Source organism: Pantherophis guttatus, chromosome 2 (genome assembly GCF_059756535.1).
Source record: "Pantherophis guttatus breed Tessera chromosome 2, ASM5975653v1, whole genome shotgun sequence".
Classification (NCBI taxonomy): Eukaryota; Metazoa; Chordata; class Lepidosauria; order Squamata; family Colubridae; genus Pantherophis; species Pantherophis guttatus.
Genome location: NC_142064.1, coordinates 91274639 through 91285899, shown reverse-complemented (window position 1 = coordinate 91285899; position 11261 = coordinate 91274639). Strand labels below are relative to the sequence as shown.

Sequence of the window (11261 nt, the reverse complement as noted above, 5' to 3'; positions counted from 1 at the left end):
TCCACCACTAAACATTTGGTTAATCCCTGAAATCTGAAGAAGGCAAAAGATCTATATTCTGCCCCATATTTTTATGTTTTTGACATTGACCCCTTCACTAAATAATGTTTTTTCATAATTTCATGCATGAGTAAAGCTCAACAGACGGATATTAAGGACAAGCTGAATAATAAATATTATTAAATTTTCTCTTTCTGACTTCTAAACAACAGATGCTAGATTAAGAATTCTGGATTTACTGTAAGCAAGGAAGAAATACATAGATATATAATTTGGGGTCTTTGGTGACCCGTTTTTTCATGTGATTTCCAACTTTCCATTTCATTTCAAAATCGCCTCATGTATAAATAAAACAGTACTTGATACTGGTATTTAGCACTGTTTGCATTAACATTTGATAGGCCAAATTTTACTTTGCCCATCATAATTGGTGTCATTTTGCTAAATAATTGGATGAAAGCTTATTCCACACATAGTAGAGGGTATTTTAAAGACCAAAGATCTGTTTATCCCTGGATTACTTAATTTTTTTTTAAATAAAAGGTCATGAGGCAGTTATACATGTCAATAGATATTGAATAAAAGCAAAGGGAAAGTCAGTTTTGAGTGCTTATTCTTTATTTCAAAGTTTTAACGTCCATGCAATGCTTCTCTGCCTTTAGGCATTTTTTTCCCTCCTAGTATAAGAAATCATGGTCTTGAGAGTGAGAAAAGAGGGCCTTTGATTGGAACAGCCAATCTCAGTGAGCTTGAATATCAGGGCAGAAACTTTGAATTGTTCTGAATGTCCTGAGGGAAGAAAAAGATTATTTTTAAAGAGTAATGCTCACACCAGCCTGTTGAACTGAACAGCTGGGATGCTGTAGTCTGGACTTCACTTGTGTTAAGACTGCTTTTCCTTCATTCCTAGCACTACAGTATAGTATTAAACTACCCATTTTTCATCTCCATTTATGAGACAGCCACTTAAGCACTTGACTTTGCTCTTTTGGGGTCAGCTGTGAGTCTTAAACTTGAGATCAGAGGTATCCACATTGACAACTTTAAGACTTATGGACTCCAACTCCCAGAATTCCTCAGCAAGGATAGGGAATTCTGGAAGTTGAAGTTCACAAGCTTAAAGTTGCCAAAGTTGGGACACCCCTGCTTTTGATGATGCTATGCACATATATTTTTTGCTTTCATACATTTTTTAAAAGAATATATGTCTGTTTCAATCCGCCTGCCTTATTCCTTATTTATGCCACTGTAGGTACTTTTATGAGGCTGACTGAGGTAGCAGACTTGAGGAGTACGCTTGCTTATTGCGTGTTTCAACAAAACATTTCACTGTTGTAAAGGTGCCATTTCCATCAAAATCTCTCAGACCATCTTTGTTTTTAAAATATTACAAGGCTCATGTCAAGCAAAGAGCTTCATACAGACAAGATGTAAAAGGCCAGCTTGAGAAGTGGAGAGCGTGGCTGCTAGGTTTCTTTTAGCTGACTATTTATGCAGTTTTTGCAGAATTGAACCTAATATAATAATTCCTTCCCCCAGAAGGAATTCCCCCAGTGTGGAATTTTCTTTGCACAAGTACACACACAAAAAAATTCCTATTCTTTTATCCTTTAACATCTTTTTAACCAAGTAATCACATGAGGAGATCCACTTTGGTGTGGTTAAAGGCAATTTAGGACGGTAGGAAATAGGCAAGGATAAATCAGTTCTGAAATGTTGCCCAGAAAACTGTCCCATAATGATATCATGAGTCTGACTCAAAGGCACACGCATAGAGACAATTGTAAGGTAATGGACTTTCTTAGGCTTTGGTTCTCTGGAGCACATTCCTTACTCACTTGGGTTCCACCACTAATGTATAGTGTAAGACAGTATTTCTCAACTTCGGCAACTCTTTAAGATATGTAAACTTAACACATTTAAAATTCTGGGAGTGAAGTCCACACATTTTAGAGCTGTCACGGTTGAGAAACACTGGGGTAGGATAAGGGTGAAAGTGTTAGATTAGGAGGTATATATCCAGGGTTTTGAAAGAAGTTACTGTTTTGGTTCCAAAGGACACATAGTGCATATGAGCATCAATCATTCTCAAAATATGGAATTGTAGCTTCTTTTTGCACCTACAATAATCCAATAAATATTCCCCCCCCCTTTCCATGTCAATGTTCTTCCAGGTAGAAGCACAGTTGTTACTTCTGGGATACACCTGTCAATCCAGCAGTTGTTGCTGGATTTTAGGTATTCAAGGATTTTGGACTGCACGAGTGATACCCACTTATCCACTATACCCACTAAAACCTAATGCCCTTCCCATGGTTCAAACTACAGCCCTGTATGGTCTTTTTGCTGTTTTTACACATTTGAAGTTTTTTTTTACTCCAATTCCAATATAAATAATAGTCTTCCAAATCTAGGATGAAGATGTGCTACTGTTTTAAAATTCAGGTAATTCTCACTTAAAATCCACAACTGAGCCCGGGATTTCCATCATTATGGTTATCAGGACACCACATGATCCAAGTCAATTTTACAATGGCCATAAAGTGAGTCACCATGAGGAAATTATCACTGATACAAAGTGTTATTTGGTGTGCTAAAACCTTGCCTTGTTTATTGCCTTGTGGGATAATTGCTGGGTCTTTTTTTGCTAGGTTTAAGGCAGGTGTCTGGATCCAGCCCCCGGGGTGCTTGGATCTGGCCCACAGAGTCCCCCTGGAAACAGCAAAGGACCAGCCTGCAGTGCCTGCCACCAAAAATGGAGCAGCCTTCTCAAGCTCCATTTTCGCTGGCAGAGGGTTGCAGGAGGCTGTCGGAGCTGAAAATGGAGCTCGGGAGCCCATTTTAGCTGGCAATGTGCTCGGGTCACCACAGGTGACTCCATGAGTGACGTCGAGCCAGCCATGCCTACCCCGCCCCCCAAGGTCAAACACAACCCTGATATGTCCCTCAATGAAATTGAGTTTGACACCCCTCGTTTAAGGGTATGTGAAGTAGCATTGGCAGTGAACATGAAAAGAATACACATCAAAGAATTAGAATAGAGCTGGAAGGGACCTTGGGGGTCTTCTAATCCAGCCTTCTGCTCAAGCAGGAGACCTTATACCATTTCAGACAGTCTTTTCTTAAAACTTCCAGTGATGAAACATCCACAACTTCTGTAGGCAAGCTGTTCCACTGGTTAATTGTTCTCACTATTAGGAAGTTTCTCCTTAATTCCAGGTTGTTTCTCTCCTTGATTATTTTCCATCCAAAATTTGTCTTGCCTTCTGGTGCTTTGGAAAATAAGTTGACACCCTCCTCTTTGTGGCAACCTCTCAAATACTGGAATACTGCTATCACCTCACCCCTAATCCTTCTTTTCTCTGAACTAGCTATACCCAATTCCTGCAACTGTTCTTCGTATGTTTTCTTGTCTCTAGGCCTTTAATCATTTCAGATTTTTCATTCACCATTCAGATTTTTACTGATCTGGAAACAGCATCTGATAGGCCAACAAAAAGGGGTGGGGAGGATGGCGGGTCTTCAACTGCCAGTAATTCAAATATTTCTTTGCCAATAAACGGATAGGAAGGCCAGGCCTCCAAAACCTCTTGAAATATTCCTGCATTTCATGTTTCAAGGCCATGGACTGATAGAAAACTGAAATGTCTACCTCACACTCCAGCCGCCCTTCTGCAATTTTGAGGCTATATAGCTAGGCTGCCAGAAGCTGGTAATGCCACTTATCAGCATGCCTGCCCCAACCACAAGCTATAGAAGGTGAAGGGGCAGCTTGAGAATGCCTTTATTGCCTATTCTACTCATATAAATTTTCATTCATGAGACTGCCTTGTAGTGTTTAGCCTCATAAGCAAACTATTTAGAGGATTTCTTTCTTTCTCTCTCTCTCTCTTTTTTGTTTTTCCAGCATGTGTTTGTAAGCCCATATGGACCTGCTGAGGATCCAGCTGGAAGATTGGCCTTGCCTGCTGGATAGCTCCTGGCACATTCCTTCACACATTCTCTCTCTGGGAAGGCTTTGGAATAAAGCAGGATTAAAAGGGGGGAAAAAAAGATGGGAGAGGGAGGTCATTGGCAATCCTTGCATTAAACTGCTCCTGTAATTTATCTAGGATGCTGATTTTAGGGATTAAAGTGGTGTTCATTCCATCTTTGTCCAAAGTTGCCAAGGCAGAAGCTACTGTTTTTCTTTTAACATTCTTTTAAATCTTCAGTTTAGTGAGTCCAGTCACACTTTACATTAAATGTGTGATTACTTCCAGTACACTGGGAATCCTTTTAAAATAGAACCTGTGGCAAAGAAAAAAAAATCAGGATCAAAGGCATTGACATTATATTGCAATTTAAGAATGCATGTAATCATATACAAACCCATCCTCATTCATTCCCCCCCTCACACTTTTTTGGATATAATATAGTTCCTTTTTTGAGGTGTGAAGTGTTAAGCCACTAGATCCATGATGGCGAACCTATGGCACGCGTGCCAGAGATGACACGCAGCACCCTCTCTGATGGCATGCAAGCCGTCGCCCCAGCTCACCTCTGCCACCTCCTGTTGGCCAGATGGTCTTCGGGTCTCTGCTGTGCATGCGTGGGGGTGGGACGTGCATGCACGGGGGTGGGGCCGCATGCAGGCAGTGCGTGCAGGGCAGGGGTGAAATCTACTTACCTTCCCTACCGGTTCGGAAGTGCACGTCACATGTGCGCACAGACCCTCTGCGCATGCGCAAACTCTTTTGCGCATGAGCAGATGGTAAAAAACAGGTTTACTTCCTGGTTAAAAGCAGGAAGTAACGACGACCATGCGGGTGGGCGGAGCCATCACTGCTGGTTCAGCCGAATTTAGGTTTTAGGAATTTAGTTTTGCAATTAAATGGATAATATTTCAGGAAGTAACTGAATCTGCATTTTAGCGCAATGGCTCCTTTAACAATAATATATTTAAATGCATGGTTACAAAATCCTTACTATTTTTGTTTAAGGTTTTGTTTTTTGTTTTGTTTTTTTACAAAAATAGCCCTAAGTATGTGTAAAGTATGACTTAACTTTATTTGCTCAGAGTAAAACAAGACAAACGTAGCAGACAGGCTGGCAAGGTGATAAATAAAAGGATTTTAACAAATTTCAAGGACATTTTTCCTAAATTATATAGTCAGGTAACTATTTTGGAAAATTAACACTATCTCAAAAATTGAAAAACACCGTGGAGGAAAAAAAAAGATTAAAAAAACAATGGCAAGAAAAACACAATCCTTTAATATGAACATTGGCCTGATTACTACTTTAATCACGTCTCTGAGGTTTTGTCATGCAGCAGATAAAGCAAGCAAACGAATCAACTAACCTGGTTCTCAAGCCATTTTCAAGTAAAATCTGAGGCGAGTAATTCCTCTTCCTCCTAATTACTACTATCCAGATCATTTTAAAGACATAGGAAGACATTGCTAGTCACGGACAACGGTACCCAGGAACTGCAACTGTATACATGTCATTGGTTCAGATTTTCTAAATGGATAAAGTTATAAACATTATAAAAACATTGATGCATGGAATGGATGACAATCAGAACATTCTCAGGCTCTAGGAGAATGGAAAGTTAAAAGAAATAATCCAGAAGGTGGCAATGGCAAACAGTTTCTGTATCATGCTCAGCAAACTGCATGAATATGTCCACGTTAAGTCACCAGGAACTTGAAGGTGACTTTATTTTACTCTTATTATGACCAGCTGGGAATAAAACAGTTCAGTAGCATAATAGAATAGCTTCTGGCTAGGCAAGAATTCAGGAAAGCCCAAAACAGCTGGATTCTCACAGAGGCAATGTGGAGGGATGCCAGCATGATGTCAAGCAGTTACAGTAGTTACAATTCTCATACCATATCGAATTTGATTGGATTATATTCTCTTTGTATACAAAACATTTTTTTAAAAAGTTTTATACGTTGCTCTTGTATGGGATTCCTTCTTCCTATGAAAGAGATGGGAGCCCCACAGATTCTTACCTAAAGGGTAAAAATCAAGTTCATTTCTGCTTATCTGAGCAGTTTTCAAATAAGTAGGTCCTCTTTGCTACATTCCATTAAGAGTCTCCCATAAGAGAAGTGATCTGTAGGCTTTGCTGGCATGTCTGCAGAGCAAGGCGTGCAGCAGCCAATGGAGGGTGCAGGCTCACCAGCAGGGAGACCTCTGATAGGCTGCTGCTCCACCTTACTCCTTAGCCCCACCCTTTGCCCTAGGCACTTGGACAAGGCCTTGAATCTGTCAATCTGTTGCTCACCCAGTCATTTACAAGTCTCATTTAGGCCGTATGTGGTTCATGGGCCATAGTTTGCCAATTACTGATCTATGTCAACACTGGACAGCCATGTTAGCAATAGCTAGAATCTCTGAATAATATTCAAATCCACTCCAGCAGATAATTTGGCCTCTCATGCTGATAGTGTTTTTGATAAGTCTTCTGCTGATAGTCAACAGAGGCGGAGGGATAAGCTATTACCTATCCCCAATTTACAATGCAATCATTTTAGCTATTCCAAGAAGATTCCACACTTCTGATTAAGGTCACAGATAAAACCCCAAGTAACCACAATGGCTCTCAAAAAGGAAACAAACTTTCCATTTCCCTCCCCCCCCATCCTGTCAGAACCTATCATTCCCCCACCCCCACTAATCTCAACTGTCAATAACTGTCCTTCCATTTCCCTCACCATCCAATACAACTGATGAAGCTTCCAGGATAGGAAGCAAAACGTCCATCTTCTTCCTCAAAAAATCAGTCCAGTTGCCCCTTCAAAAATAAAAACCACTTTTGATACAACTATGATCTGGATGACTGAGAATCTTCATAGACAGATAGTCTTTTTATTTGTCCAAAGGAGTGTTTATGAACCTTGGCAAATTTAAGATGCCTGGACTTAAACTTCTGGAATTCTCCAGCCAGCAGGTTGACTAGAGAATTTTGGCAGTTGAAATCCAGACATTTTAAAGTTGCAACGACTGAAAAACGCAGCTGTAAAGAATCCAAGAACGCATGTTCCGAAAATCTCCTTTCTATAGCTTTCTGTATCTAGGTTCCAAGGATGTATGTGGGACAGGGGGGATTTTATTTATTTTTTAATCAAGATGGTAGCCATGACAAGATCAAAGACCTGCTCCTTTTTAAATATTCACCACACACAATACACACTCAAAATGGGTCAGGGCTTTCTATGGTTGCAGAAACTATCCTGACTTTTTTGACCCATATCCCCTGCACATAGCCCTGTTCATATCAGGGGAGATTTCCTGTCAGCAGCAGCTTGGGCAGTCTCCTGGGGGCATTAAAATAATAGCAAATTAATCAGCAATGCTCACTGAGGGGAAAAAAAACCTTTCCTATTTTTAAAATCACAGTACGGCACTGTGTCTCTGCAATATTGTATTGCCAAAAAGTTTTATTTTCCATCCACTAGGGATTAAGAAATTGGACCCTTCCCACTTCTTCCCTTTATGCCTAACCTGAAAGTTTTGGAAAAATAGTGGCTGAAAATTTAGGACACTGTGTAAGACTTCTTTTCCAACGTTTTAAGTCTACTTAGTCCTAGAGATGTCCAGAACTTTCTACAGCATCAACAGACCATTCCATTTGAAAATGAATCTTGTTTTCTGAAATGAAGCCAACCTTATGGTTGAAACTTTTAGTACACATAAGAGACACACCAATCAACAACACGGTAAATACCAGCTTAAGTTAATTTGTAAAATTTACTAAAATATCTAAGAATTAGGATATCTCTCTATCTCCGAGATAGCCAGCTGTTTAGGACTGAATAACAAACTTGGAATATGGATGCATGTCTTCAGGACTTTTACAAAATGGTTTCTATGGGGGAAAAACCTTGCCCAGAGTGTCTTAATTGACAGGGTCAGTTACAAAACAACCAGAAAGCATATTGGTAAGCTTGTTCATAGATTTCTTTTGCGTGCACACAAAACGTAAGACTATTTTGTATGTGAGGGAGATGTAAAATGCAATACAGTACTTTTTACAATAAATAACTTTGCATGGTGAATGACAGTAATTTCTAATGTCAGCAAGCTGAATACAGACTATCTTTTTATAAAAATATTTTTTTTTCTTATTTTTTACAAAACAAGAACATTGAAGAATTACATTTACAGGATTTGATTCTCTGCCACAGGGCTCTTCAAAACTCAAGAAACATTTAAAGATATTAAAGATTTCTGGGAAAGAAAAAGGGCATCTGGGTATTAATTACATTTACATCTGGCAACAATACTTTTCAGATCAGAGTGTTTCTTTTTCTCTTGGGATCAGAAAGCCCATGACAGACGAGTTAGATTAGAACAGTTCTGATCCATCACTTTCGGAGATGAAATTCCAATTCTCTGAAGTCCACTTTCTCTTTCAGAAAGAGGCTCCACTTTCTTTCTTTTGCAGGGCAATGCCCTTTGTAACCACAACAAAAAAAGTGGGAAACAGGCTTGAAGAGAAATCTTTATTTAGTCCTCCTATGTTTTGAAATGCTTGCGGCTCTGGCTTTTCATGGAGAAAAATAAAAGCAGCATTTTGATTTAAGGATTGGTTTTTTGCTTGCTTCTTTAAGGAACACTGTTCTTTGACAATTCTGATTCTGGCAGAGAACAATTGCTTGATACTCTCTCAAATCCGTGATCTAACGCCAGTCCGTGGTAGCATAAAGCTGTAACTCGCCAAACCAAACAATTTTATTATCAGACAGGCACCACGGTTTGCAAAAAGAACTTTTCACCACCACTCTTCTTTGCTGCAGAGGTGTCCAAAGCACACCCCAGTGGGCTGCCACACATGGGGGCTACAATCTATGTAATCCTAAAGAGAATACATCCCAAATGTTTCCAACCACAGGCTGTGGTTCTGCTCCAAAGGCATATTAAGCCATAATTAACTCAATATTCCACTTAAGTGGATTTACTAGAGTAAAGGATGGTTACTCTGAGTTCAATAGGTTGTGCAAATTCAGAAAAAGGTTTTAGTTTTCCTTGATCAACAGCAAAGCACCCCAAATTCTGTGAAAGTGGCCAAGAAAGGAACCAGGAATCAATACTAGATATTATTGTGTCCTGCATTTGAGTTAGCTTTTTTTTCTATTTAAAACGTTATATCCTGGAATTGGCATTGACATTTAAACTCATTTGTCATTCCAACCTTGAGATCTACTGTAATCTTTTAACTACCATAATTCTGAATATCCTTGGTCATAAATATACTAACCTGCCTTTTAAAAGCCCTCCAAACTCTTTAGCTCCCCAATGAAGGATCGCTCCAAATGAGGAGTTCCTTGGTGCTCTCTGAACTTGTTTTCTTGCACACGTTTCATTACTCAAACTAGGTAACATCCATCACTAGTACAAGCGATGTTACCTGGTTAGGATAATGAAACATAACTGCAGGAAAACAACCAAGCTCAGAATGCACCAAAGACCCCCCCCATTTCAACTCTGAGCTTCAAATATTCTCCTTTACTGAGATCGCTCCGAACTTTGAAACTCCTTCTCAGAAAATTGCACGCGTGCGGGGAAAGGCGTGATTTCGGCCCATTTCAAGTACAATGAAATTGCTAAAAGGACAAGATATAAGATGCCATAGGATCGAGCCGTAAGCCCAGCAGCGAAGTAGATGATCATCACCAGGAACAAAACGCCCGGAAACTTTGCCACCGAAAGGCTGGCGACCTGCCAAAACAGACTGCTCCTTCCATCACCGTGAAGCATTCGGCGTTCCGGGGTTTAACTTGCAGCCTCCGGCGAGCAAGGTTGTGACTCGGAAAACACTAGTATTAGCAAGCCGCCAAGCGAGGCGCGCTCTTTTACACCTTCGGCGATTCCCGACGCCGTGCAATGCGAGCGGGGGCACGCGTGCGCCTCCGGCGCTTCTCTCGGCTGGCACCAAGCGCGCAGGAGCTTTTGCGCTCCCAGCAGGAAACTTACCGTAAGTGTTTGAGAACCTGATCTCGGGGCGCGCTCGGCTTGGCTCCTCCAAGGGAGCCCACGTGGTACGCCGAGCTTTTCCACGCCCTCCAGCGAGGGGAGGCATTCTTCCCGCCTTCCCCACCCGACCGCTCCCCACCTTGCCGGCAGGTGGCTCTTTCCGACCGCAGCTGTTCAGCAGACCGCTTGAATTGGCGTGACGCGCGCCCTGGCCCCCAAGCAGCGCCTGCACGCGCAAATGCTTTCTTCCCCCTTCTCTTTCTCTCAAGCAAGCGTGGTAAAACGCAATCCCGCGGAGTTGCGGGCCGCTCTATCCCCTCTCGGGGACTTCGCCTCTCGCTGCTCTCCCCCTTGCAAGGAGTAGTAATTACTCTTTGAACCTTAGCGGCTCTAACTTGCGGCCTCCGAGGCCCTTTGTTCTTTTGGAAGTGTCAGGACGCCGCAGCTCCCTCTGCAGGACGAGGGTTGCCTTACACTGATTGACCGGGTTCATACTTGGAGGCAGGGCAGAACCCGGAGAGTTTGCTTGGTTTTGGCTTAGTGTGTTGCGAAATTCCAGTCCTTTGTGCCTTATAAACCTGGTTTTTTATGCTTGGTGTAGGGAATGACTGTAGCTGGTTGTAGCTAAACAAATAATGGTTACTCGGACCGTTTCTTGACACTGCATGCGGCCACTTTATCCTGTATTTCACAAATAGGAAGCAGCTTAACCCCACCTTACCCTCCTTGGAGCCATAGTGTTACTTAAGACTTAAGGCAGCAGGTTAGGGAAAAGTGCATGTCTTTCTGTGAGAGCAAAGGCTGTGCAAAATCTTGATAAGACACTTTGCAGTGCAGGCAAATGAAGCTTTGCACCTTTAAAACAGCAGCATTGAGGGGCTGCTTTAGAGGATCTCTGCATATCTGGGCATGCGCAATCATTTTTTTTTTTTTTGTTCTCAATCATCCAGGTCATGGTTGTCTCAAAGATGCTTATTCAAAAGGCAACTGGACTTTGGTTTTTCCTGAAGCAGTGGTGGGATTCTACCCGTTCGGACCGATTTGGTGAAGCGCACGCTCAGAGAACCGGTTGTTCAACCGGTAGGATCCCACCCCTGTCCTTAAGGGAGACGTTTCGCTACTCATTCAAGAAGCTTCTGAAGAATTATTCTTAATACAACTTAATACAGAACAGTGGTGGGTTGCCCCTGGTTTGGACCGGTTCGCAAAAATTGGTAGTAAAACCGGCGGGAGGCCCCGTCCGCCACCCCAGATGTCATCATCCGGTGGTGTTGTGACCAAGGCTTCCTGAG

General features: G+C 41.7%; 1 long non-coding RNA gene across 1 annotated transcript; it reads right to left on the bottom strand.

Moving 5' to 3' along the window:
- Positions 1-600: 600 nt before the first annotated feature.
- Positions 601-10429, bottom strand: LOC117661619 (uncharacterized). The gene is made up of 3 exons (XR_004590078.2): positions 9970-10429; positions 5345-5505; positions 601-4290 (listed from the first exon to the last, which is right to left on the bottom strand). It is a non-coding gene; the product is annotated as an uncharacterized LOC117661619 (long non-coding RNA).
- Positions 10430-11261: the final 832 nt, after the last annotated feature.